The sequence below is a fragment of the Suncus etruscus genome, chromosome 2 (assembly GCF_024139225.1).
Source record: "Suncus etruscus isolate mSunEtr1 chromosome 2, mSunEtr1.pri.cur, whole genome shotgun sequence".
Lineage (NCBI taxonomy): Eukaryota > Metazoa > Chordata > Mammalia > Eulipotyphla > Soricidae > Suncus > Suncus etruscus.
Genome location: NC_064849.1, coordinates 45,342,062 through 45,368,632, shown reverse-complemented (window position 1 = coordinate 45,368,632; position 26,571 = coordinate 45,342,062).

Here is a 26,571-nt window from a genome sequence, read left to right as displayed (position 1 = left end):
AATCATAACTTCTTAAATTGAAAACTGAAATGTGTTTGCTGAAATTTAAATAGTGCTAGAAGGCAAAACTTGAAAAAAATATGAGAAGGTAAATATGAGAGAAAGGTTAGAGACCAGTGTTCTCAAATATTAATATGCATACAAAATATCTGAAAACCTTGTGAAAATGCAAATTTCAATTCCATAGATGTAATATTCTGCATTTCTAATAAGTTCTTAAGTGATGCTATTGTTGCTAACTCACAGACCACAATTTGAGTACAAAAACTTATAAAGACACCTACTATGGAATTTCAGAGCAACCACAGAACATATGTTCTTAATAAGAAGTTCTAGGACTGGAAGTGATATCTAGTAATAATCTCAGAACATAATCAGAACAATTAAAAAATTCAGAGTGGTTCCTTAGCTTGACCAACTCTGAGCCCTTTATAATGCTTTTCTTTTGCCTCTTTCAGGCTGTTCCCAAAGGCATGAATTCAAAAAAAATTTTTTCTTCAATTTGTTTACTGTTTAGACTAGATTAAAGAATGATGATTAATCTAGTGCTTTGTCTTGCTTAGGAAGACAAAGTTTAATAATGACAGAATTAAGACTAGGTCATGGTAACCTGTAATAAATTACCTCTAATTTGCTGCATATTAAAACCAAAAATAATACTGCAAAACAAATTTCTCTATGATAACATTTTATCTATGCACTTATTCAGCATGGTATAACAATAATATCCCTTTCTGATGATCCATAGTTTTTGAGCTGTTCATTCTGTATGAAAAGTATTAAATATTCCTGGTGTATTCTAAAACCAAAATGAATTACAGAAAGCCAATAAACTATGACAAATTTAGCAGTGCTTTTTGTTTGTTTTTATGTTCATTTGTCATTGGTTTACAATATTATAAAAATTCAGGTAATAACTTTATAACACTTCTTTATGTTAAAAGGTTCACCACACAAATAGAACCAGGTACTGTTCCAGTGATTTAATCTTACCTATTAGAACATTTATGAATACTAATTTTTATTTCTTATTGTGGTATTTGGTTAGCCTAGGATCTCTCATAGCAATACTCAGCTAGAAACCTCAGGGCTGGGTATTCAAGACTAGTGTTGCAATACTTCTCATACCTGGTGGTGCTGGGAGCCACCAGGGTCACACCCAGCAGTGTTTAAGAATCACAAAGGCTACTAGGTAATAAATAGTACTCAATTGCAATACTAGGTAGTAGTACTAGGAAGGCTATATCAGGTACTAGATATCATACTCAGACTATGGGTGCCTTGCATATGATAGACATATTGCTTTGCCATTTGAGTTATTTCCCCAGTTCTTCTATCATATTTTAATTTATAGATACTAAGTCATCTGCACTTGATATGCAATTTTACAATATAACATAATTTCTTTTTTTCCTAATTAAACATATATCAATTCACTATGTCCAGCTGAAAAATCTCTAGCCAACAAAATATACTTTGCCACCATGTGACAGGTCAGTTATGTTTAGCAATTAAAGATCCACTAATATAGAAATTCTCAATCAGTTTCTAAAAGGAACTGATATATCTCTTTATGGCTATAACTCTGAGTTATGTGCTACTTTTTTTTAATATAATTTTTATTTTGATCATAGTGGCTTACATATTGTTGACAATAATATTTTAGGTACATATTTACATAAAATCAGGGGGGATTCCCATCCCCAAATTGTCCTCCCTACACCCCCGTTTCTGTCTTACCTCCCATTTCCTCTTCCCTCAACCCCAGGGCGGCTAGAATATGTGGTCCCCTCTGTCTCTAACCAACTACTTAGTAGTCTTGCATCAGTTTGGTCTTGATGCCTCCCTTATTTCCCCCTCTAAGTAGGGGCAGGGGTAGCTAGTTCAAGTTGCGTGGTTTTGCCTGAAAAAGAGAAAATAAATAAACTGGGGTAAGAGTTTAATACCCCGAAAATGGGCAGAATCCTTCTAGAGGTTCTCATCATCGATTTGGGAAATGAAGGAGAAAAAGAAGTTGAAACACTCCACCAGTACCAAAAGAAGTGTCAAATATCCAGTGAGGACTCCAGCTATAATGATAAGCACCACAAAAAAAGATAAAAAACAAAACGAAACAAACAAAAAACAAATACAAACAAACAAAAAAACACGCCGTGGTCTTGAAATAAGAAACATGGTGTAGCACATAACGAAAGAAAAGAAAGGAAGAGAAAGAAAAAAAAAAAAAGAATAATTGGGGACAACAATTTCAATAATGACATCCAAACTGAGAAATCGACCAAAATAGCTAGGTAAATAAAAATAATAATAACAATAATAAATGAAGGTAAGATATATATATATATATATATATATATATATATATATATATATATATATATATATATATATATATATATATATATATATATATAAATAACCAAGGTTTTGTGTTTTTTGTATTTTTTTTTCCCTCCTGCCCTGGCACAGTAAATATTGGGGTCATTCGAAAAGGAATTCACTTGCCCTATAAGATATGGGGTTTCTCCGTCCTTGGAGTATACTGTCATGGGATCAGCTCTAGTCTTTGCTCAGGATCATTACTCTCCAGGTTGTGTTTTTTTTTTTTTTTTTTTTTGGTATGTGGAAGGCTTCTGCTCTGTCCAGTGTGATACCGTCAGAGCTCTGTGTTTAGCAGTCTCAGTATCTGTACATATCCTGAGGTGGGACTTATGGTGAAGTCAGTCTTTGTGAATCTAGAGGTTCTGTTACCTCAGTGTCATTTTAATCCATCTTCTGTGGTTGGTGATCTTGGTCTTTGCGCTGAACCTAGGAAGGCATCTAGGATAGCGTCTTTCTTTGTTCTTCCAGAAGCCCCTTTCCGTTACAATTGTCTCTGCCGGACCTTTGGAACTGGGGATCATGTTTATTGTGCAGGTCTTAGTTCAAACCCTAGACTAGGGCTTTTATGTTGGTCCCAAGATGTATACAGTCTGGTCGTGGTTCTAGCAGCCAGTCATTTGTAAATCACGATCTTGGCTTTTGTACCTACCAAAGGGTGCCACGTCTTCTGGTTTTGTCTTGTCGTTAGCTGGTAAGGTAGGCTAAACTGTTCTAAGGTCAAGTTGTTCACATTTTCCTCATTGTCGGGATATCATGTTAGAGCTGGCCCTTGTTGTTGACCCTGCAGTATTAAGGCTGTCCCAGATGGAGTTTGTTTCTTGCAGCTGTTGTGAAGAGCTGTGCCATTTCTATGTCTGGGATCCAGGGTTCAAGGCTGGATGGATGATATCTAATCACCTGAGGTCTAAGTTGATTCCACATGACATATTTTCAAGGTAGGAGATATCCCTGTATTGTAAACAAATATGAGTTCCTATCTCTAGTAGATAAGAGCTCTTTTTTTTTTTAAATATGTAAGATTTCCCCTTTATTTAGTGTGCCTTTGCAGGGGGAAGTGGTGCTCCATTATATGTCGGAGTATTTGGGGTGGACAGAGTGGGTAACAGAAATAGGTCACATACCCAAAGACGATAAAAAAAAAAAAAAGGAAATAAAAGTGTATGTGCCCACAAATGTATATGTAAGGCAAACATTTAAATAAATAAGTTAATTAAAAAAAATAAAAAAAATAAAATGAGTTAGCGAAGTTTTTAAAGGACCAACGTGGTGCAAAAGACTACTTTGCATTTGGGGGAGAACAGGTAAAGAGTTGGTGTATTACAGGTCTTATGCCTATGTTGGAAGTACAGTTTTCCCATTGTCTTTTGGATTTTTCTTGTGGTGTGTGGGTTCCCAGGCATCTTCCAATCACATCCCCTGACCCCCTTCAGATTGGTAAAAATTTGCAGCTGGGAGGTCTTGGAAGAGTTCTTGCATTGGGGATACTATTGGACCTAAGTCCGGTTTCAAGAAACAGTCCACGTTAGGAGGAGTTGGTAGGGAGGGTCTCGCAGCATGTGTCCACAGGGGAGTTGGCTGTCTTTTCTTGCAGGAGACGATGTGTGGGTTCGGTTGGGTGTCCCCTCGCCTGGGTGCTGGGTACTGGTTCATTGGGTAGGAGGTCGATCTTGATGCCTAAAAGATTAAGGACTGAGGGTGGAGAGTTTTAATATGGTGGGAGATCTGGATGGGATTGAGGGGTGAAGGGATAGTTGGATTTCCGGGGGGGAGAAAGGGGAAGGTATATGGGAGGGGTATGAAGGAAGAGAAAAGAGAAAATACCATAGAAAGAAAGGGAGAAGAGAAGGGGAAAAAAGTAAAGAGAAGAGTAGAAGAGAAAAAGAAAAGAGAAAAAATAGAGAGAAGAAAGGAGAGAATAGCAAGGGAATGCTGGTTTGGTTGAATGTGTTCGATGACTAGAGCCTGTAGTTTAGGTCTGTACGTCGCAGGTACTGCTTTGGTGGTCTGACTGGTCACGTGCTTCGATTCCTAAAAGAAGGTTTAACCTAGAGATAAAGTGTATGTTAAAGAGTTTTCTCGTGGCCATCTCATAGTGCAAGCAAGGTATGGTATCTCGTGTGGTATCCCGAGTTGCCATCTTAGTTTGTCCGCCCTTTGTATCTAAGGGCGCCTGTGGAAAGAAAAGCTGAGAGGTTATTTTTAAAATATAGTAAGGTAAAGGGATTAAAACGTAGTGTTATGGTATGTTGCCATTGCATTACGTGATTTCCCGCGGTGTTCTATACTTGTGTTCCTGTTTACGATCTCTAAGGGATTATTGTGGGCCTTTGTTGTAGGAGTCTGGTTACATACCTGTTCTCTCCATGTTGCTGTTTCTGTTGTTGCTGTTTTCTTTGTGGTATAATGTGCAGTCAAGAGTTTGCATTGTTCCTTTTTCATGTATTTTGGACACTGCTCCCACGTATATGTTGACTATTACAGTGATCGGAGTTTCTACCCTGTTAAACCCTGTTATATGATTGTTAGGTATTAGTTGTGTATAAAATATATGTTCTAGGTGTTTCAGAATAGTGCTACCATTCTGTGTTTATCTTTTGTCTTCTGGCTTACTTCATTTAACATAACATGATCTAGGTCCATCCATGTTGCTGCAAAGTCTGTGATTGTATCATTTCTAACTGCCATGTAATATTCCATTGTGTATATGTACCACATCTTAATGATCCATTCATCCGTTGTTGGACACCTAGGTTGGTTCCAAGATTTGGCTATTATACTGAGTGCTGCGATAAATAGTGGGGTGCATACGTATTTTGGAATGAATGTCCTTCCATCTTGTGGGTATATGCCTAGGAGAGCAATTGCTGGATCAAATGGCAGCTCAATTCTGAGTTCTTTGAGCACTCTCCAGACTTTCCTCCATAGGTGTTGAACTAGGGGACATTCCCACCAGCAGTGGATGAGAGTTCCTTTCATACCGCATCCCCGCCAACAAAGGTTGTTTCCATTATTTTTGATGTGGGCCATCCTCACTGGTGTAAGGTGGTATCTCATTGTTGTCTTGATTCGGATCTCCCTGATGATGAGTGAAGGTGAGCATGTTTTCATGTGTTTGTTGGCCATCCTTCTGTCTTCCTCAGAGAAGTGTCTATTCATTTCATCTCCCCATTTTTTATAGCTTTGTTTGGTTTTGGGGGGCTCAGCTTTCTGAGTGCTTTGTATGTTCTAGATATCAGCCCTTTATCTGATATGTCGAGTGAAAAGATTTTTTCCCATTCTGTTAGCTGTCTTCTTGCATTAAGCAGGGTTTCTTTTGCCATGCAGAAGCTTTTTAGTTTGATGTAGTCCCATTTGTTTATATTTGATGCTAACATTCTTGCCATTGGTGCTCCATTCTCAAAGACCTTTTTGATATATAGGTCTTTGAGTGTTCTGCCTATTTTATTCTCAATAAACTTTATGGATTCGGGTCTGATTTCAAGGTCTTTGATCCACTTTGAGTTGATTTTTGTATAAGGAGTAAGGTATGGGTTGATTTTCACTTTCGTACATGTGGTTTTCCAGTTGTACCAACACCATTTGTTGAATAGGCTTTCTTTGTTCCATTTCAGATTCTTGCCTCTTTTATCAAATATTAGTTGGCTATATACCTGGGGGTTTATGTCTGGGAATTCTGTTCTGACCCACTGGTCTGAGGTCCTGTCTCTGTTCCAGTACCATGCTGTTTTGATTACTATGGCTTTATAGTATAGTTTCAAGTTAGGTAAGGAGATGCCTCCCAGCTTCTTGTTTTTCAGTATTTGTTTGGCTATCCTGGGTCTTTTGTGGTTCCAGATGAATTTTGTGAATGATTGTTCTAATTCTTTAAAGAATTGTGTCTGGATTTGGATAGGGATTGCATTAAATCTATATAGGAGTTTGGGTAGGATAGTCATTTTGATTATGTTAATTCTACCTATCCATGAGCATGAGATGTTCTTCCATTTCTTTTTTTTTTTTTATTTTTAAGAACATGTGTTTATTCAATAAGTTTGAGGAAGAAATGTAGGGCAAAAAGCCTGCATACAGAATAAATCTACCCAAAATAATATCCCACAGTGACATGTATAATTGGACAAAATTCACTTTATTTGAGCTATCAAATGACACCTCAGAGAACATATCGTGATTGATTATTACTCTATTACAGATTTCTTTTTTTTCTCTTTATTTGGATATCTTGATTACATAAATGATTGTGATAAGGTTTCAGTCCTATAAAGATCACCCCTCTTCACCAGTGCAACATTCCCGCCACCAAAGTCCCAAATCTCCCTCCATCCCACCCCACCCCCACCTGTACTCCAGACAGGCTTTCCAGTTCCCTCATTCATTCACTTGATTATGGTAGTTCTCAGTGTAGTTATTTCTATAACTGTGCTCACCACATCATCTTCAATTTCTTTCTGAAGTGTTTTGAAGTTTCCCTGGTATAGGTCTTTCACTTCTCTTGTAAGGTTGATTCCTAGATACTTGATATTTTTTGATACTATCTTAAATGGAATTGTATTTTTAATCTCTCTCTCCTCAACTTCATTGTTTGTATATAGAAACGCTACTGTCTTTTGTGTATTGACTTTGTAACCAGCCACTTTGCTGTATTGGTTAATTGTTTCTAGGAGTTTTACTGTGGACTCTTTAGGGTTTTCGATGTATATCATCATATCGTCGGCAAAAAGAGATAGCTTGTGTTCCTCTTTCCCAATTTGAATTCCTTTGATTTCCTTCTCTTGTCGGATTGCTATTGCTAGGACTTCTAAGGTTATATTGAATAAGAGTGGAGAGAGTGGACAGCCTTGCCTAGTTCCTGATCTTAGTGGGAATGCTTCTAGTTTCTCACCATTAAGTATAATGTTGGCTGTAGGCTTTTCATAGATAGCTGTAACTATCTTGAGGAAGGTTCCTTCTAACCCTATTTTGCTGAGTGTCTTTAACATGAAAGGATGTTGGATTTTGTCAAATGCCTTCTCTGCATCGATTGATATGATCATGTGGTTTTTGTCTTTCATGTTGTTGATGTGGTGTATAATGTTGATTGATTTGCGTATGTTGAACCAACCTTGCATTCCTGGGATGAATCCCACTTGATCGTGATGTATGATCTTTTTGATGAAGTGCTGGATTCGGTTTGCTAATATTTTATTGAGTTTCTTTGCATCTATGTTCATTAGTGAGATTGGTCTGTAGTTTTCTTTTTTGGTAGTGTCCTTGCCTTCTTTGGGAATGAGTGTGATATTAGCCTCATAAAAGGAGTTGGGGAGGATTCCTGTTTTTTTCTATGGTTTGGAAGAGCCTATGGAAAAGTGGTAGTAACTCTTCTTGAAATGTTTGATAGAATTCACCTGTAAATCCATCTGGGCCTGGGCTTTTGTTCTTAGGGAGTTTTTTAATTACATCTTCAATTTCCTCTGAGGTGATTGGTCTGTTTAGGATTTCTAGATCTTCCTTTTCCAGTCTTGGAAGAGGGTGTTTTTCCAAGAATCTATCGATTTCTACTGGGTTCTCTAGCCTAGTTGAGTATAGTTGTTCATAATATGATCTCATGATATGTTGTATTTCTTGGGGTTCTGTTGTAATCTCTCCCCTTTCATTTGTGATCCTACTGATTTGGGTGTTTTCTCTCTTTTTTTGGTGAGTTTTGCCAATGGTTTGTCTATCTTGTTTATTTTTTCGAAAAACCAACTCCTGGTCTCATTGATTTTTTGTATTGTTTTCTTGGTTTCTATGTTGTTTATTTCTGCTCTGGTTTTTATTATTTCTTGCCTTCTGGATGTGGTTGGACTTCTCTGTTGCTGATGTTCCAATTCTTTGAGGTGAACTTTTAAACTGTTGGTTTTGTTATTTTCCTGATTCTTGACATAGGCCTGTATTGCTATGAGTTTCCCCCTAATTACTGCTTTTGCTGTGTCCCATAAATTTTGACATGTTGTCTCTTCATTGTCATTTGTCTCAAGGAATCTTTTTATTTCTTCCTTGAGCTGTTCTTTGATCCAGCTGTTGTTGAGCAGCATGTTGTTTAATCTCCAGGTATTAGTTTTTCTCCATTGCTTCTTCTTGACCTCAATTTTGAGCTCTGTGGCATAGTGATCTGAGAGGGTACTTCTAATGATCCTTACCTTTATGGTCTTATATAGGTTGGCTTTGTATCCTAATACATGGTCTATTCTGGAGAAGGTTCCATGTGGGCTTGAGAAGAATGTGTATTCTGCTTTCTGGGGGTGGAGGGCTCTATATAAGTCTATTAGCCCTAAATCTTCTAATTTTTCATTCAGAGCTCTTATTTCTTTGCTATTTTTCTGTTTGGTGGATCTGTCCAGTGGTGATAGTGGAGTATTGAGGTCCCCTGCTATTATCACATTTCCCTTCATGTGTTTCTCCAGGTTTGCCAGTAGTTGCCTCACATATTTTGCTGACTCTACATTAGGTGCATAGATATTGACCAGGGTTAGTGTTTCTTGATCTAATGTTCCCCTGATCAGTAAGTAGTGACCCTCTTTGTCTCTGATCACTTTCTTGAGGTTGAATGCAATTTGGTCTGATATAAGAATTGCTGTCCCTGCTCTTTTTTGTTTTCCATTGGCCTGAATAATTACTTTCCATCCTTTTATTCTAAGCCTGTGCTTATCCTGCATCTGTAGGTGTGTTTCTTGCAGACAGCAGAAGTCCGGTTTACTTTTCCTAATCCAGTTCTCCACTATGTGTCTTTTAATTGGAGAGTTTAGTCCGTTAACATTTAGGGAGATTATTGAGAGAGAGGATTGTTGTGTAGTTGTGTTGTGTAGGGTGGTTTTTGTTACAATCGGGGGTTTGGATTGTGTAATTCGTCTTTGAGTAAGTCGTTTAGGATCGGTTTTGTTTGCACAAATAGTTCAAATTCGTTCTTGTTTGAGAATGTTTTTAGTCTATCCTCCCATATGAATGTAAGTTTTGCTGGGTATTGGACCCTAGGTTGGAAATTTCTTTCATTCAGTCGTTTAAATATGTCATTCCACTGTCTTCTTGCTTGAATTATTTCAAATGGGAGATCTGGTTTGATTCTTATGTCCCTACCTTGGTACTTGAGGTTTCTTTTCTTCCTTATTGCTTTAAGGAGTTCTTCTTTCTCTTTGTTTTTTGCCAATTGGATTACCATGTGTCTTGGTGTTTGTTTATTGGGGTCTATCTTATTGGGAACTCTTTTTATTTCCTGTATTGGCATTGCAGTATCCTTCCAGAGGGTGGGGAAGTTCTCCGCTATTATCTCTCTGACTACTTGTTCTTCCCCTTTCCCTACTTCCTCCCCTTCTGGTATACCCACAATTCTTAGGTTGTTTCTTTTATCCTTGTTCATTAGATACTGGACCTTTCCTTCCAGTGCTTTGCCTTTTATTTCTTTGTTGGTTTCTTGATCATTTTTTGTTTGCAGTTTTCCTTCGAGTTCTTCAATGTGTTTCTCCAATTCTGTGTTTCTGCTTGTGAGGCTTGTTACTTTGTCTGTTAATTCCTTCACTTCTTTTTGTATGGAATCTCTCATGTTCTTTAACATTTCTTCTTTAATTTGGCTGATTTGTTCATCCATAGATTTCTTATACTCGATAGCTAGGGTTTCTCTCATTCCTTTTATTAATTCTTGCATTTCCTTCCTCATGGCTGCTTTTAGGTCTTCATCGCGTGTATCTGTGCATTTTGGTGGACTTGGAAGCTTGCAAGAGTTTGTCACCATATCTCCAGATATTAGTGATCTCCTTGATTTACGCATATTTCTTTGTATTTAATGGTGTGTTTTAGAGTGCTGTGCTTCTAATTTTCACCTGTTTTGATCCCCTGTGGTGTGGGAGTTGGTTCCCTCCCTGAGGGTGGTTCTAGAGGGACTTTTGGGTGAACTCGCTGAGGTTTTGATCCTCCTGTACTCTTTATGTGGCCTGGTTAGTTGTTTTCCCCTTTTGTTGGCAGCTAGTACTGGCCCTTTCCTGACCACAGTGGTGGGGGGGCACTGTTTCTCCTCTCCTTTTTCTCCTCTCCTCTACTGCTTGGAAGTCAGTCTTCCTCTTTATTCCTGTCAGCAGGTGTAGTTCCGCTCCTGGCCACACTGGTTGCGGGCGCTGTTGAGCCTGACTCTCTGTTCCCTCCCTTATCTGGGGGTCAATGAAGCTCTGCTCCTCCGAGTTACCGCGGAAGAAATTCCCCCAGTCACGCCCTCCCAGTAGCTGCTCTCAGCCCTAGGGGGGGTCTCAGGTCCACTCTGGGGCTCGGGGCTAGGTTGCTCTAGGTTACCTAAAGGTCCAGGGGGCAGGCCCAAACTCACCTAGTCTATTCGTCCCACCTGTCCCAGCTGGGCAGGTGACTCCGGCCCACTCGGTACTAGGGAATGTCCTCCCCTATCCACGCTCGGGTCAGGTGGGATGAACTCTGGGGCCTGGAAGTTGAGGCAACGGGTGGTGTGGTCTCTGTGCCAACAAGCTGGCCTCTGCAGTCTATGGGGGGGGTCGCGGGCAAGGTGGCTGGCGGCTGCGGGTCGTCCACGTGTGAGCGCCCTAGGAGAGTGCACTCACCATGGACGCCGGGGGTCCCTACTCCCCGTTGGCGCGGCTGGCCTCTGCAGTCTATGGGGGGGGTCGCGCACAGGGTGGCTGGTGGCTGCGGGTCGTCCACGTGTGAGCGCCCTAGGAGAGTGCACTCACCATGGACACCGGGGGTCCCTACTCCCCGGTTGGCGCGGCTGGCCTCTGCAGTCTATGGGGGGGGTTGCGCGCAGGGTGGCTGGCGGCTGCGGGTCGTCCACGTGTGAGCGCCCTAGGAGAGTGCACTCACCATGGACGCCGGGGGTCCCTACTCTATGTGCTACTTTTCCCAGATTATTCCAAGGGGGGATAACTCCAATTATTCAGTGGGAACTCGCTTAATTATACATATTTAATTGGTCGCATTTTCTTCTCTATATCAATTTCCAATCCTCTACCAGTATTTTCTTTACCATCCAAATAACTCACTTGCACATGAATTCTCCTTTTTACAACTGCTCCTGATAGAAGGCAACAAATGAAAGATATAAAGAAATCAGAATTGGTCCCAGAAAAAAGATTCGCAGGATGGGGCTCAAGAACTGGATGTCTGACTGCCAGAGATACCCTCATTGTTTAAGACTAAATTGGATGGTAATAATTTGGCATGCCAGAACATCACATAGAAAGTTTGACTTGTGGATCATTTGAGGTTGACAGATATAAGGTTAGATCAGAATTTTTGATAGAACATTGAACAAGAATATAAAGGGGATTTAAAAGCATAAAAAGTAGAATGAAGAGTCAATGAAAAGTGAAAGGATAAATCAAATAAAAAATTAAATGATAAGAATGGCCTTTTGCATTCATATTACTATGAAAGAGGTTGAGTGTTTTAGTATTTAGAAACTATGTGCTACACTAAGTGAAATTATTCCAAATCAGATAAGCAAAGAAACACTACTGCAAATTCAGATTAAGATAAAAGCAGGGGCCAGGAGATCTCTGTCTCAAAGTCATAAGAACATGCATTTAATTCCTAGCATTGCCTCACTTTCTGGGTGCAACTGGTGGCATTATCATATGGGATTACCTAATACCACAAAAAAGCGTGTAAACACTGATGTGCTGTAGACAAAATGTGCTTGGGAACAATTAAAGTAAAGCCCCTTGTGAGTGCTACTACCCAATAATGTTACTCCAGGCAAATACAGCAGCTAAAGCATGTGTAAGCATCACAATTAATGTGAAACATTGTAAATATTAGAACTAAACAGTGTGTGAGCACCACAATCAAGTGTGCAGCATCTGATCATCACAATAACAACAAATAAAAAAACAAATAAAAGTAAAGGGAATAAAAGTTTTCACTAGAAGCAACTCTGTCTTCATTTAGACCAAAGTTTCATGCTCAAAACCTCCTTTTCAGAAAAAATAATCCTCAGTACCTCCCCTTGCTAATTCACATTCTTTAAATGAGCAGGCATAAAGTACCCACAAATTTTACACAAATATTACCATTCCCTTGAATCATCACAATGCCTCCAAAAGTTCATTTTGGGAAACACTGACTTAGACAACATAATCCAGTACATACCAAAACATGATCTCAAAGAAGCCTGTCTGTCATAGGGTCAGAGAGATAATATAGGTAGTAAAGTTTATGCTTAACATGTGCATAACATGTATTTGACCCACAGTTAACACATAACCTCCTTGATGTAGCCCCTTGAGTTCTTCAAACCCCGTGTGGGTGACCCCTGTGGTCTCTAGGACTTCAGGATAAAGCAACACTGCAACCTTGGGTCCCAGAACTGAACTATTAGCTTGACTGGTCAAGATCACTGGGCAGCAGAGATAAACAAGTGGTATTAAACCGAGATGCTTCTACACTTAAAAGCTAACAGTAACTAGGATACAAATATTACCGATTAAATGGCAGAAATTGTTTACCCATTACTCATCAACTAAGGGGTTAATATCTGAGATATATAAGGTACTGGTAGAACTTAGCAAGAAGAATAAAACTTCTAACCCCATCCAAAAATGGGGAGAAAAAATGAGCAGACACTTCCTCAATAGAGAAATACAGATAACCAAAAGGCACATAGAAAATGTTCGACGTCACTAATCATCATTGAGATGAAAATCAAAACAGCATTGAGTTATAATCTCATACCACAAAGGCTGACACAGATCATCAAAAGCAAAAACAGCGTCAAGCATCCCAACCAGAACAACTCAGGAAGGCAAGGCAGCAGAAAGGATCATCTGAGGACATGTCATCAAAGGTAGGCTGTCACCACACACGAAGGGCAGAGCAAGAGGAACTTGGCCACTCTGCTTTGCTAAGTAGCCATGCAAATCTTCTAGCCAATAAAACCCACCACAGCACATAAAAAATACCAAATTAAACTAAAGGTGTGACACTAGGAAAAAATGCAGGCTAACACCATGAATAGAACATGAAGAAGGTAGCTCTGATGACCCAAAAAGTGATATCCACCTATTTAGCCTCTCAGATCAGGAGTTTTGAGAAGAAATATGGCAGATCTTAATATAAATAAAAGAAAGCAAGGGTAGAGCTGAACAAACCACAAATAAGAATCAAGAAGATATGAAGATAAAAATAAGAAAACTTCAAACTGAAATAACAGAACTAAAAAGCTCAGTAGACAAAATGAAACCTCTTCAATTGAGTAACAATAGCAGCTGAGGACAGAATCAGTGAGCTGGAAGATGAGTTGCATACCAACTCCATACAATAGAAGAGATTGGAAAAGAGCCTTAAAGCAAAGATCAGACAAATAAAAAAATTCTCAAATAGGAACAGAGAAAAATAGAAGTCTTTAAAAACTAAACAGAAAAATACATAAGAATTATTAGAGTCCCAGAGACCCCAGAAGAAAAAATACAGGAAGAATCCATAGTCAAAGACATCATTACAGTGAAACTCCCAGAGCTAATGACTGCATGCTACCAAATCCTGCATGTGTGAAAAGTACCAGCTAATAGAGACCTGAAGAAAAGCACCAAAAGATACATCCTCAGAAACTTTACAGACACAAAACCAGCCTTAAAAGAAAATTTAAAAGGTCTACTTTAAGATAAGACAGACTAAGAGAAAAACCTAAGTCCTACATAAAGATAACACTAAATCTTATAACAATCATCTCTCCTAAATGAAATAAATGCACCAGTTAAAAGACACAGAGTGGCAAAATGGATCAAAAAGCTGAATCCAAAATTCTTCTGTCTACAAGAAACACATCTGAATAGCCAGAACACATATAGACTCAAAATCAAAGGTTGGAGGACAATCATCCAAGCAAACAACTCCCTTAACTCTGGAGTGGCCATATTAATATCAGATGACACAAATTTAGACTCAGAAAAGTTATAAAGAACAAATATGGACATTTTAAATTAATCAAGAGATATGTACAATAGGAAGAAATCTCACTCCTAAACATATACATGCACACCAATGAGAGACCAGCAAATTATTCCAATACAACTTTTGACAAATTTGAAGGAAGACATCAATAGCAACACAATAATAGTGGGAGACCTCAACACTGCCCTGTCAGCCCTTGATAGGTCAACCAGGCTGAAATCCAACAAAAATATACTAGCTCTGAAAGGAGAAATGAAAGAGAGTGGCCTAGTAGATATATATAGAAAGCACTCCATCCCCAGAAAACTGAATACACATTCTTCTCCAATTCACATAAGTCATTCTCCATGATAGACTACAGGCTAGCCCATAAAACATTTCTCCATAATATCAAGGAGATAGAAATTGTACATTCTTTGATTTTTAAAAAAAATACACTAAAATTAGAAGTGAACTACAAAGGGACACAGAAGAAAAGTTTAACACTGTAAATTCAACAACTCACTACTGAACAACCAGTGAGTCAGAGCTGGAATCAGAGAGAATATCAAAAGATTCCTGGAAACAAATGTGAATTATCAGAATTATCAAAATTTTTGAAATAAGAAAAAGCAATACTAAGATAAAATTTTATAGCTTTGAAAGCACACATCAGGGAAAAAAAAGAAGGGGCCTACATAAACAGCTTAATGCACAGGATAAAAAATTAGAAAATGATCAACGAAATAAAACAACAATGGGTTGGAAGATGGAAATACAAAGCTTGGAGTTGAAATCAATGAAGTGAATTTAAAAAACAATCTGAAAGATCAATGAAAGGTTCTTTGAAAAAATAAACAAGATTGATAAATCACTAGCAAAACTCACAAAAAAAGGGAGAGAGAGAAACTTAATAAACCAAATTAGAAATTAAAATGAGATCATTACAGATTCTATAGAGATTCAAAGGGTAATAAGAGACTACTTTGAGGGGCCGTAGTTGTGGCACAAAGGTAGGACGTTTGCCTTGCACGCAGCTGACCTAGGACAGACCACAGTTCAATCCCCCAGCATCCCATATGATCCCAAGCCAGGAAAGATTTCTGAGCACAGAGCCAGGACTAACCTCTGAGCATTACTGGGTGTTACCTAAAAACAAAATAACAACAAAAAAGAGACTACTTTGAGAAACATGAGAATCTGGAAGAAATGGATAAATCTGGAAGAAATAGATAAATTCTTGGACTCTTATAATCTTTCAAGGTTAAAGCAGATAGCATATCTAAACAGACCCATCACAATTGAGTAAATTAAAATGGCAATCAAAGTCTTCCCCAAAACAAAAGCCCAGGCCCAGATGGATTCACTAAATAATTCCTTCAATTCTTTCAAGAGGATCTACTACCAATCTTTTCAGGCTCTTTCGTGAAATTTAAGAAACAAAAACACTTCCAAATAGTTTTTACGAAGCTAACATCACCCTGATACCAAAGCCAGACCGAGATGCTGTAAAAAACGAAAACTATAGACAAGTATCCCTGATGAGCACAGATGCAAAAATCCTCAACAAAATCTTAGCAAACAGGATCAAACACCTCATCAAGAAGACTATACACCATAACAAGTAGGTATTATTCCAGAAATGCAAAGATTGTTTAACATATGTAAACCAATCAACATATTACATCATATCAACAAAAGGAAATATAAAAATTATAGAATCATATTAATAGATGTGGAGAAAGCATTCAATAATGTCCAACACCAATTCATGATAAAAAAAAAACTCTCAACAAGATGGAAATGGAAAGAACTTTTCTCAAAATAGTCAAGGTCAACTACCACAAGCCAATGACAAATATTATTCTCAATAGAGATAAACTAAAAGCCTTTCCTCTAAAATATGGTACAAGACAAGACTTTCCCCTCAAACCACTCTTATTCAACTTGATGCTGAAAGTACTTGCTATAGCAATTAGGCAAGAAAAAGATCTCAAGGGCATTCATAAAGGAAATGAAGAAATCAAGCTCTCATTGTTTGCAGATGACATGAATATTTAGAAAACCCTAAAGTCTTTACCAAAAAGCTTCTAGAAACATTAGATTTATATAGCAAAGTGGCAGTCTACAAATTAACATGCAAAAATCAATGGCCATATTCTACACCAATAATGATATTTAAGAAATGGACATTAAAAATCAATCCCATTAATATTAGTGCCACACAAACTCAAATACCTTGAAGTCAACTTAACTAAAGAGGTGAAGGAACTACACAAAGAAAACTACAAAACACTGCTTTAAGAAAAAAAAGAGGACACACAGAAATAGAGACACATAGCATGCTCATGGATTAGCAGGTTTAACTTCATTAAAATGGCAATACTCTCCAGAGCATGAGTACCGTATTTGCTGGCATATAAAATGACTGGGCGTATAAGACGACCCCCTAATTTTGCAGTTAAAACATAGGTTTAGGCCTATATTCGCTGCATCAGACAGAACGTTCCTGTGCTGCAACTGTATGTACCACAGTGAGCCAATCACAACAAGCAAAGGTTCAAAGGTTATACTGTAATAGACTTCCTCTCTGACTTTGGCCAATCTGAGCAGGCTTTTTACAGTGTAGATTCCGGTCCAGAACATTGTCTAATTTGCATGCATAAAAAGCCTGCTTGGATTGGCTGAGTTAGAGAGGCAGTCTGAGCAGCCTTGCAGTGATTGGTGCAGGATCGAGTTAGAAAATTCGTTTTGTGGCAATATTCAGACAATTTTCATTTAGCAGCATATTGAAACATTTTTTGAGATATACTTGGCATATAAGACGACCCCCGATTTTCGGTTGACTTGTTTTTTGTTTCAAAAGTCGTTTTATACGCTGGAAAATACGGTATCTAAGGATACCCATGGAATTCTTCAAATAGTGGATCAAACACTCCAGAAATCCATTTGGAACAATAAGCACCCACGAATAGCTAGAGCAACCCTTAGAAAAAGAATATGGGAGGCATGACCTTCCCCAACTTTAAATTGTACTACAAAACAATAGTCATTAAAACAACATGATATTGGAATAAAAACAGACCTTCAGATCAATGGAATAAACTTGAGTATTTGGAGAATATCCCTCAGACATACAATCAATTAATCTTTATAAAGGGGCAAAAAACGCAAAATGGAGCAAGGAAAGCTTATTCAACAATGGTTTTGGGACCAACTGGTCAGCCACATGCAAGAAAGCGAATTTGTACCTCCATCTAACATCATGCACAAAGGTCAAATCCAAATGGATTAAAGACCTGGTTATCAGACCTGAAACCATAAGGTATATTGAACAACACAGAGGTAAAATGGTTGCAGGAAATGTATACTAGTTAAAGGATGGTATATTTTCACTGAAACTCAACCATAAACAATTCTGTAATTACAGTGCTAAAAGTAATTATATATAATTAATATGTAGAGTACATATATATAATCATTGGGAATGACCCTGAGTTCCCTGAGCATCACTTGAAAACCCGTAGAAAATTAGTTCAGTAAATTTTCAGATCCACTCCAATCGGATAAACACAGTGAAGATCCCTATGATTCTAGAGTAAGGATCCATGATCTACTATAGAAAATTTCCCTATTTAAGAATTGTCATTCTCAAGCATGATTCTGTGCCCTAGGAAACTGATTGCCTGACACTAAGCCACTCTTCAGTGAGTTGCTCATATTGGGCTGTGTATTGTCAGTGGACTATGATATGGATGAAAACACAACAGATTCATGACATGATGAAAAATGATTTTTTAGGATCTGTCCTGAACAGAACAAAATAGTACAACTAGTAAGTTGTACAAAAGGTACACAAATAGGTAACCCAGATATATATATATATATATATATATATATATATATATATATATATATATATATATATTGCAGTAATCTTCATCTCTCTATTTATATTATGTATTAATGGAAGATCTATGACCACATAGTAAATTACGGGGCAAACTATGCTTGATAATCAAAATAATCATACCAATATTTTAGTTTATGCTAAAAAAGTAAACACTATCACTCCTAACAATGATTCTGAAACACATTATAAATAAAAAAAATCCCTATGGTAGACATGGCTAGGTAGGTGAGATTTAATAAAAATTCAGAAACTTTATGTTAAGATACAGAAAACACCAAAATTATTAGGAAGTGAAACATAATATTAGTTATTAAACTTTCCTCTGTTATAGACTGAGTGTGTTCATGTGTCAAAATCTTGAAACAAATGTGATGAGGAGGCCTTAAGAAAGTAATCAGACATATTTATTAAAAAAAAAAAAACTTGGGGCCGGTGAGGTGGCACTAGAGGTAAGGTGTCTGCCTTGCAAGCGCTAGCCAAGGAACAGACCACAGTTCGATCCCCCGGCGTCCCATATGGTCCCCCCAAGCCGGGGCGATTTCTGAGCACATAGCCAGGAGTAACCCCTGAGCATTAAATGGGTGTGGCCAAAAAAAAAAAAACTTAAGAACTTCCTTCTTTTTCCACCAGTGAGAACAGTGGGAAATTGGTGATTTTTCAACCAGGAAAAAAATTTCCCCAGACTACAAACATGCTAACATTATGATCTCATACTTTTTTGCTTCTACAGATGAACATTTCAATTTAAGACCACCTCATTTACATATTCTTATAAGAGAATTTAACAAACATTTAAAAAAACCTCTTTATATTTATCACAGAAGCTTACTATTTCAGCTAAGAACCTCTTAAACAGTTAAGATCTGAATACATAGGATTCTTCAGGGTTGTAGCATCCCATAATTTTGTCAGGAAAATGCTAATCTGTAACCTGCTCACACCAGAAAAGCTCATTAAACTATTCAAAAATTAATTTGTTAATAAAAAATCTACATATTAAAATGAAAGTGTTGTTGTGAAAATGTTAACTCTATCATTTCTGTCTTCTCTATATTTTACTTGTAAGGGTTCTCAGAGACCCTCATGAAAAACCCAGAATTGCTTTGGGTTAATTAATGCCAGAAAGCAAACTCAGAGTATCTCATATACTAGGACCATGGAGTCCATCTTAAGGACTTAGAAATTCCAGATTACAAGGTGAAAGTGAGTGTAAAATATGTACACCCCCACTCAAAAAAGTAGTTTTAACTACTGATGGATTGATTTTTTTCCCATTTTTTTTTAAGACTCATGGAGAACATCGTATAAAATTGCTGTCATTTTATTGTCACCCTTGCTTCTGATATATCCTCTTTTATTGCCTGCTTTTGTTTCTTTTTCACTTGTCACATCTCTTGTGATTCTCAGATGGTAGACTGGACAGTCTGCTTTATTACTAGAATAACTATCCTACAAAGCCCTCCTTGCCTTTGGTTTAGACAGAGAATAATCATTACTGTGTAACTGTTTCATTTGTCCTTGCTCATGGTACAAACAGACTTGGAATATTTTTCCAAAGAAAGACACTTCCATTTTTTATTTCCCTTACTTCTGGGCTTAATGCCACTCAGATGCTTGAGGGCACCAGATAACCAAATTTATTGTAAATGACTATAATGATTTTGTTTTTGTTTTTCATAGTTTCAACAGTGATGAATTTCCATGCTTATGCTTTTTATTAAGAGTAAATATAAAAAATGGTCTTCTGATGAACATGACTTACTTCTGCAGACTCATTTTAATAGCAGTTTTGCTATTAGTATTGTTAGTAAATACTTTTGATTTATTCATAATGAACATTTATCAGTTTTCTATTACTCCCTGTTAGATGTTGGTGATATAAATATAAGTAAAACACAGTTCCTTTTCCCAAAGAATCCAGATTATAGAGGAAACAGCAGGTACACACTAGTTGTGTATAATTTGACAAATAACAATACAGAAACCAAGCCATAACAACTATAATCTATGGTGCTAAGAAGAATAAAGATTTAACTATGCCTGGTGTTATTTAAAATGCTTTATATAAATTTAACATTTTTAATATTTAAAGGATGGGTAAAAGTTTCCTGGTCAAAGATCTTTGAGTTAATATTAAAGAAACTGTACTGCCAAGGCCTGAGAAAGCACAATGGAGCATATACATATAGAGAGAAAAATATATATGAACTTTCCTCATTTCTACTCTTGTATCCTCTTAGTCTCACTTTGAAGAAATAATGAATACTGAAAGGGGTAAAGTTACATCCATGATACCCCTCCAGTAACAATATCACAAACCACAGCAAATAAATGAAAAAAATGAAAGAGAGAGAGCTAAAGAGAAGAAAGAATCTCTGCCACAGAGGCAGGAATGGGGAAGAACGGGGGGGGGGGGGAGTGTGGAAGAGAAACTGGGGACATTGGTGGCAGAAAATGTGCATTAATGAAGGGTGTTGGACATTGTTTGAAATTCAATCATGAAAAACTTTACAACTGTGTATCTCACTTTGATTCAATCAAAGAATTTATTTTTATAAAAGTAAAGGATTTTGGGCTGGAGCAAGCAGACGGACTGTGGCGTCCCATATGGTCTCCCAAGCCAGGAGCGATTTCTGAGCATATAACCAGGAGTAACCATTGAGAGTCACCGGGTTGACCCAAGAAGCAAAAAAAAAATTTTTAATTGAAGGATTTGGGATCAAAAAATATATTTAGAGAAGTATGTCCTTAAATTAAGTCAAAGAAGCAAGAACCCAGAAGAAATACAGAGAATATACAAAACAAATACTTGAGGCTATTCAAAATGACCTTTTATAATATGGTTGAGATTGACTTATATTCTAAGATGTCATGTGGAAAGATATTAATCATAATAGCCTGATCATATTTGTGCCTTAAAAATCATTCTGAACAAATTAAAGGAATAATTATAGAAAGGAAAAGTTAGAAATCAGATCACTAGCTAGGAAAAATAAAAAAGTCTAAGAGAAGTCTAATAATAAGAGGAGAAAGACAGCAGAAACATTAAAGAGATAAAATAAATATGAGCATCTGATTAATTTGCATGTGAGGGAGAAAGAGAGAGATGAAAGATTAAAGTAATAAGAAGTGTATAAAGTATAATACCCAGTTTTCAAGCATGAGTAATAAATGCCTTACTTCACTGGATTAAAGTATTAAGGTACAGGCTCAGGCAATAGTAGAGCAGGTAGGGTGCTTACATTGCATGAAGCCAACCCAGATTTAATTCCTGGAACTACATATGATACCCTGATCCTCACCAGAAGTGATTGCAGATTGTAAAGCTAGAAGTAATCCCTGAGCACTGCCAGGTGTAATAAAATAATAATCATCATAAATTAAAATTAAAAAATAAAAATTTGAGGAGCATGAGAAGCTTTGGAGGCTAAAATAATGAGTTTCCACTTGTAAATAGTTCACTTAAATAACCTCTATGATACCATGGGAAAGGTAAATTCATTGTTATATGTTGATAAGAATGTCTGGAAAAGGTTCTAGGAAGAGCTAAGAAGATTCATTTTGACTTAGCCCAAATCACTACTTGAAATAAGAATTGCACTAAAAAATTAAGTGTGCCATGAAACTTTCCGGAATAAAGAGTGACATTTAGAAACATCTAAAGTCACTAAGGCAATTAATTGGCTTCTGTATTCTGAAAATAACCATTATAATATTCTAAGTAAAGCCATGGCATCTATGTAACCTCATAATTTAGCAAATCCAGCTTCTTTAGCTCCACATATGTTCAATTCATTTATATGCTGAACTTAAGTATTTGCTAATTAATGTAGTTCAAATACAAATATCCTTATCTGTTTAACATTAACCTTACTTCTAAAACCCTGGTTTAGAGGGAACTTTGCCAAATCTGAGATTCTTCTTTACAATCTAATGTGCACTGTGATAGTCCAGAGTTTTATCGCTTTATTAAAACTGATATAGATATGTTATATACTTAAAAGTATTGGTAACCAAATAATAGAGTCAATCATAATTTTAAATACTTTTAGTATTTTTAGATAAGCTTTATCTTCCAAAATAAACCAGAGCAATGGCCTCATGATATAATCAGTGTTCTGTTTCTTAAGCTATTCACCATTATCTCATTTGAATCATATAACTCAAGAATGTTTATCACAAAAGTTTTTTTAAATTAGTTAAAGCTTCCTTCAAAATCACACTTCAACATAGTTATATTTTGAAACACAATAAGGTCCTAATCACATCTTGATTGGTACAGATTTATGCAAAGAGCTTATGTGAGAATTAATGGACATTAAGAAAGTAGCTCCATGCATATTGATATGTGATTATGCCTGAAGATATGTAAAGTCATCCACAGCTGGAAACATGCTAAAATAATAAGACTAAAGTTGGAAATGCAATTTTAATTATGAATTTCTTTTCTATATTTAGATAATACTAATGTTCATAAACTTGTATTAGAGATACATTATTTTAATTTAAATCTGCATTCTTTAAGATTTCTATCTAAAGGAAATTGAGAAAACACATCACTGACACATATAATTGTTTCTACATTCAGAAAACTCCTGAGAGGTTTATATTTTCATCTCAAAGAGAAAAAGAGATACAATCACAATTAAATTCATGTGCCTAATTAAATTATATAAGATTTAAGATGCATAATAATTGTTATCATAAAGCAATATGGGTTTACAGCATATTGAAACTTACCTTACTATTATCCTGAGGCATACTCTTCTTTTTAACTAGTTTTAATTTTTATTTTAAAAGGAAAGCAATAATGATAAGTACTTTGCAAAGAATAATAGACCTACCCAAAGTCATTTACTTTTTGTGCCATATTTTTCTAATAAATATTATGGATGCTTTAGCAAAATTTTGTTTTAAATAAAATAAAATATATAGAACTGGGATTGGAGAGCCATGGATCAGGTGGTATATAAAGCACATGAGAAGAGCCACATCTAGCAATAATCAGTAGGTACTCCTGGCTTTGCATTCAGGAGTCATTCTTTTTTTTTTTTTTTTTTTTTTTTTTTTGGTTTTTGGTTTTTGGTTCACACCCGGTGGTGCTCAGGGGTTACTCCTGGCTGTCTGCTCAGAAATAGCTCCTGGCAGTCACAGGGGACCATATGGGGCACCAGGATTTGAACCAACCGCCTTAGGTCCTGGTTGGCTGCTTGCAAGGCAAACACCGCTGTGCTATCTCTCCGGGCCCTCAGAAGTCATTCTTGGCAGGCCAAGGGAGATGCTGGGGATCAAACCTAAGATGACTGTGTGCAAGAAGTCCCTCACCCACTATACTATCTTTCCAGCCCTACAAGTGTGCATACTCTGAAGGCATATTCTTCATAAGATGAGAAAGGCAAATATTTAATTTTCTCACTTAAAAGCAAACGGGGAGGGAGGCAGGTTAAAACTAACCTTGCTCTTTTAGTACAGTCCTAAATTTACTTAAGTTAGAGTGGGAAAGCAGTGGACATCCAATGGACTGTAATGAAATTCTTTTGATACTTTGGTGTTGATTGTGGAATAATAACATATATTTTGAACAGGTATAAAACTGTGTACCTTAAAACATTTTCACTCTTGAAAACAAACATTACTCAAAACATTTGTCTGAAGCATAGAAAGGAAAATATACTCAGTAGTCATCAGGAAAAAAAATCCTCCTTTTGATATCTTAGCTTACAAAAGATCTCTAACTTATCGAGAAAAGAAATAAACATTTATTGATAGATAATCATATAATAATATACTTTACCTAATTTAATACTGTGAATGTACTTTATTATAGCATTATTTCCATTTCAAGTTTACATAAAGGTATTGAACCTCTACCATTTCTGAGGGAGTGTGTGGGAAGAGGAGATTGTATCAAACCAACAGTGCTCAGTGGCTACTCTTGGCTCTTGGCCCAGGGGTCACTCCTAACATGCTCAGGGGATTGATATGGTGCTGGAGCTCAAACTAGGGTTGACCAAATACCAGTGAATTGCCTTAACTCCCTGTACTATCTTTCAGCTCCTGCTCCCCTTGTGCTGATCTTAAAATAACTTCCCAAATTCTTTTGTAAAATGTAGTCTAATTTCCCTACAGTGTGGGCTGGACCTAATTAGTGATTTAGCAAGTGTTCATGGGTACGCTGGCCCATGCAGCAGAAAGCTGGTCATCTTGGGAGAAGGGAAGCCACGCCCCAACCCTGCTGAATTCACTCCTGCTGCCTCCCAAATCACGTTTACCTGATGGCCCCACCTCACTCATTACCCTTCTATTATTTCCTTTGGGGACACCAATTTGACCAAATTTTAGATATGCCAGTCCGGGGGCTGATATCACCATCCCTTCCCTCCACCCCCATATCTTCCTACTTCCAGGAGGCCTGGCAGTTGAGTACATGTCCCTAAAAGTTGCAGTACCAGTAATAGTGCTTTGAATTTCTGGGCATCTTCATTTTTTTTTATGCTATCATTCTTATAGGAGCACACCAATTTAACAAAATAGACAACTAACAACAAGAGCTTACTAAATAAACCTTCTGCCATTGTATTAATGACTTCATTGGAAATAGAATAATTTTCACAAATGTGCTCACTACTATATGTTTTTCTTTCTTTTTAACGTTCTTTTCTTCTTTTTTATTTTTTCTATGTTTTTTCAATAACTTTGCTTTCACTTATCTGGAAACAAATGTATTATGGTCAACTGTGTCAAGTATGTGATGCATTTTCTTTAAATAAAGTAAAAAACAAAAGAATATGCAAGTGTTGGTTTGTGCTTTCATTAGGCCTTTCTCCTTGCTCTCTTCTCCCCCTACACACACACCCTTTATTTTTTTTTTTTTTTTTTGGTTTGGGGGTCACACTAAACAGTGCTCAGAAGTCACTCCTTGCAGGCTGAGGGATGGGGGTGGAGGGACCATATGGGATGCCAGAAAAAGTCCATCTTGTGTTTGCCGAGTGCAAAGAAAACGTTGCTGCTGTCCTATTGCTTTGGTCCCCTCACACACCCTTTCTTTTTCTGCATTTTCTGGGTAATACTAACCGTCATGTGTCATATGGTCAAATTATTCAGGCAGCCTGTACAAGTCAATTCTAGCTAATTATCACAGATAAGAGGCTTCAGCAACAGAAATTTATTTTTAGAGACTGTAGTGATAGTATAGCAGGTAGGGTGCTTGGCTTACATGCAGCTGACCTAGAATCCATCTCCAGTATCCCTATGGTCCTCAGAGCGCACCAAGAATTATACCTAGGTGCAGAGCCAGAAGTAAACCCTGAGAACCACCAGGTGTGGCCCATAAACAAAAGCAAAATTATTTTTCAACGTTCTAGATGAAAGGTCAAAGTGCCATCTAATCAGGTCCTAGTGAGGGGTCTCTTTGCTACTTGTATCTGACTTCTCACTATGTTCTTAACTGGTAGTAAGGAAACGATAGTGTTTCTCTTATAAACACAGTGATCCTACTGATTTAAAGCCACACTCTTGTCATTTAATTTTATATTATATAACCTCCTCACAGGCCTTATTTCCAAAAGCAGTAAAGTATAGGTTAAAGACTCAGTGAATGAGTTTCCGGATAATATTTTCAGTCTGTAATAGGACCCCATGGAAAAGTTTTCAAATCCTCAGATAACTGCAGTCAAGTCAATGTTTTAAATGTACCTCATAAAATAACCTAGGTCAGAGTCACCTAACTAAGTCTGGTCTGTCCTGAAATTCTTACTCTCAGAAACAATATACAAATACAAAACTGCATTATTTGAAGGTTAAATATAGGGGAGATACAACAGAAAAAATATATAATAAAATAATTTGATAGCACTAATTATAGTTATCCTATAACTAGATCTCAGGGATTAGAAATTTGGTTTTTCTGCTTGGAGTTTCTCTTCTTCTTACTTCTTATGTAGTCCATACTACATCAAACTATTAGTTTGGTTACTATTTAATATTATATACAAAAGTTAACATAATGGATTATTACTTAAAAATCAGGCTAAAATAATAAAATAAACAGTAAAATATTGATGTAATATTCCAGGATATTAATATCAGAGATGCATTTGGAGACCCAATTCTAACTGGCAAGAAATATAAAGGCAAAAAGAAATAAAGGGGACTACATCTGATTAAACTATTATACAGAAAAGACTAAAGAAATAGTATAGTGAATATAATAACTTGCCTTGCACATGACCAACAAGGTTTGATCTCCAGCATCCCAGATGGTTCTGTAGGCCCTGCCATGTGTAATCCCTAATCATAGAGTCAGGAGTAAGCCTTGAGAACAGCAAGGTGTGATCCCCAAAAATAATTTATAGAGAAAAAACCTCCCTCCCCCCAGAAAA